The sequence below is a fragment of the Nicotiana sylvestris genome, chromosome 7 (genome assembly GCF_000393655.2).
Source record: "Nicotiana sylvestris chromosome 7, ASM39365v2, whole genome shotgun sequence".
NCBI classification, from domain to species: Eukaryota; Viridiplantae; Streptophyta; class Magnoliopsida; order Solanales; family Solanaceae; genus Nicotiana; species Nicotiana sylvestris.
This window is the reverse complement of record NC_091063.1, coordinates 107,232,656-107,236,506: the sequence shown is the minus strand read 5'-3', so window position 1 is coordinate 107,236,506 and position 3,851 is coordinate 107,232,656.

The following is a 3,851-nucleotide window of genomic DNA, read 5'->3' as shown; positions in this document are numbered from 1 at the left end:
ACACATAAGAAAAGGTGGAACCGGGATCAAATAATATAGAGGCATCTCTGTGGCATACTGAAACAATACCTGAAATCATGGCATCTGAAGCAGCAATATCTGGTCTACCTGGGAGGGCATAGAAATGAGCTTGACCACCACCTGATCGACCTCCCCCTCTAGGGAGACCTCTAGCTGACTGACCTCCACTCCTAGCTGGCTGGGCGGGTGGTGAGTAACTGGAGCAGAAGTCGAGGGCTGACCCCTCTGCTGAGACTGACCATCATGAAGACGAGGAAACTGCCTCCTAAAATGCCCAAACTCTCCACACTCATAACAACTCCCCGGTACTGGAGATGGGGACTGAAGGGAACCCCTGGCACAGGAATGACCAGTAGAAGGACCTGGCATGGAAGAACCCTGAGCTGATGGAGCACGGGACGAACTTTGGGTTGGAAGGGCACTAAGTGATGAGTGGCCCTGATGAAAACTGTGAGAACCATGACCCGATGATGCCCCACGATAACCTGGGCGAGCTGAATGAGCCTGTCTGAATGGGCAGCCTCTGCCCTTCTGGAACTAACCCCTCGAAGGAGCACTACTAAAGCTACCAAATCCCCGAGGCCTCTTGGCCTCCCTCTCCTTTCGCTCCTGGCGGCAAAATGAGTTAATCTCACGGGCGATGTCAACAACCTCCTCGAAGGTAGCACTTGTCACCCTCTCCCTTGTCATGAGAATCCGAAGCTGATATGTAAGGCCATCAACAAACCTCCTGATCCTCTCTCGATCTGTGGGAACCAACCAAACCGCATGACGGGCTAACTCGGAGAACTGCATCTCATACTCCGTCACAGTTATCTCTCCCTGACACAACTGCTTGAACTGCCCATGCAGATCCTCTCGGCGAGACTGTGGCACATACTTCTCCAAAAAGAGAACAGAGAACTGCTGCCAAGTAAGGGGCGCTACACCAACAGGCCTACGCCTCTCATACGCCTCCCACCAAGTGAAGGCAGCCCCAGAAAATTGAAAGGTAGTAAAAGCCACACCACTGGTCTCTAGAATACGCGCTGTACGAAGCATCCTCTAGCACTTATCCAAGAACCCCTAGGCATCCTCACCCTCTGCACCGCTAAAAGTCGGAGGCTTGAGTTTACCAAACCTCTCTAGTCGATGTTGCTCGTCATCCGGCATAGCTGGTACCACAAACTCTTGAGCTGGTGCAACTGGCTGGGTTGGAGGTGCCCTAACCTGCTCAGGTGTGCGAGCAACGGGAGTCTGGGTGCCTCCCCCAGCCTGAGAAGTAGCTGCGGCCATAGTAACTGAAACCGCCTGAGCCAAACTAGTACACACTAATAAGATCTAAGCTAAAGCCTCCTGAAGACCTGGAATCATAATGGGCACAGCTGGTGCCTGAGCTGGTGCTGCTGTAGCATCCACAACTGGGACCTGATCCTGAACTGGGGCAGCTGGTGGATCTACAGGTGCTGCACTAGCTGCTCTGCCCCTACCACGGCCTCGACCGTGTCCTCGACCTCTGGTGGTCCTAGTTGGTGGTACTGACGGTCGTCCATCCTGCCCAGTAGCACGTGTCCTCACTATCTGTGAGAGAATAGAATAACAAAAGTTTAGTATTCGGATCAACACATTCGCACGACAAGAATTTCAAGAATATGAAGTTTTTCCTAAAGGTTCTGCAGCCTCTCAAGGATAAATACAGATGTCTCCGTACCAATCTGCGAGACTCTACTAAACCGGCTCATGACTCGCGAGACCTATGTAACCTAGTCTCTGATACCAACTTGTCACGACCCCAATTACCCGGTCGTGATGGCGCCTATCACATTACTAGCCAAGCCAACCCAAACCATTAACTACAACAAATTCCTTTTATAAAACCATTTTCTAACACAGGTTTAAATACCAAATTCCCATATTAAGCGTTTAAAACACAATTTCATATGCGGAAGTCAAATAAACATGAAAACTACAGCCCCAAATATCAGGTGCCACGAGTCTAGAGCCTCTACTACATAACTGACTATCTGATACAACATAAGTCTAGAAAATGCGGAAAAGTATAAGATAGGAAGGAGAAAACAGGACTGCGGACGCCATGCAGCTACCTTGAAATCTCCGGCAACCTCTGGATCAGCTGAGGACCCTCACTCTGCCACTCGGGCACTTGGATCTACACACAAGGTGCAGGGAGTAACGTGAGTATGCCAAATCAGTAAGTAACTAAAGTAAATAAGGTCTGAAAGCAGTGGCGAGTAGTTAAAAATCATATTCCTGAATAAACAACAGAATAACAGGTCAACTTCACAGTTTAAAACCAGTTTCGTTGTAAAATCATCAAATTCAGTTTAAACACTTGAAATCATATACTTAGCAATTTTTCCAACAGAGGCTTGTTTTTAAAAGAAGAGTGAAATCAATAAAAATATCATAACTGGACCCCTCGGGCAAGGTATCACTCAAAATACGGCGTCTCGGGCAGCCTCTCAGTCACTCATGACTCACTCTCGTCACTCAGTACTCACTCTCAACACTCAGGCTCATTAACATCTTATAATAATAGAAATCATAGTAACCATTGCGACGTGCAGCCTGATCCATAATTTATAGTCAACTACACTCACTGGGGGTGTACAGACTCCGGAAGGGCTCCTACAGCCCAAGAATCATATCGCTGCAACGCACAGCCCGATCCTATATATATATCGCTACGGCGTGCATCCCGATCCAATATATATATCGTTGCGGCGTGCAACCCGATCCATAATATATACATATAAAATCCTCACTATTAGGTTCTCAACCTCTCTCAGTCATTAACCTCACAGCCTCTTGGGCATAACAATAGAAGTTACGGAACTCAGCCCAAACAGTCTTCACAATTAGAAGTGGAGTGATAAAACTAGTTTTAAACATTTAAATAGGTAAAACATGACTGAGGATATGCTTTCAACAAATAAAGTGAGGAAGAACAGTAAAAATGTCCTTAAGGGAATCAACATGTCCGCATAAGGCCCCAAACATGGCATACAACCTATAATACAGTATAAATAACTAAAGTACGGAATATCATAAGGTTTCAAATCAAATACGTGGCTCAATAGTCGCTACGGGACGGACCAAGTCACAATCCTAATCGGTGCATGCCCACACGCTGGTCACCTAGCATGTGTGTCACCGTATTTATCAAAACAAGTCAAATACCGGGGTTTGTACCCTTAGTTCCAGATTTACGATGGTTACTTACCTCAAACCGGTGAAAATACTACTCTGCGATGCATTTTCCCTTCGAATTGGCCTCCACTCGTGTCGAATCTATTCAAAATCAGAATCACGACGTCAAAATATGCTAAGGGAACGAAGCCCAAACGAAAATAATCAAATTATACCAAAAATCCTGAAATTGGCCAAACCCGACCCCGGGCCCGCATCTCGAAACTCGATAAAAATCACATCAACGGAATCCTTATCCTCCTATGAGTCCATCCATACCAAGAACACTGAAATCGGAGTCCAAATGACCCCTCAAATTCTAATTCTAAAGTCTCTTAATCTCAAGCCCAAATTCCTCAATTTTAGGCTTAGATTCCATGATTTATTAGGTAGATTTCACAATAGAATAGAGTTTTAAGTCCAAAATTCTTACCTCCAGGTGATTCTCCTTGAATCCCTCTTCAATCTCCTTCAAATAGCTCCAAAAACGACCAATAATGGAAGAAATAAACCCCACATCCACGGACAAGATGACCTTTTAAACTTTCTGCCCAGGCCTGAAATCCTTCTTCGCGAACGCGGTCAAAGCCTCGCATTCACGAAGCATAAATTAACTTTGATCAATTTTCCTCTTTCGCGAT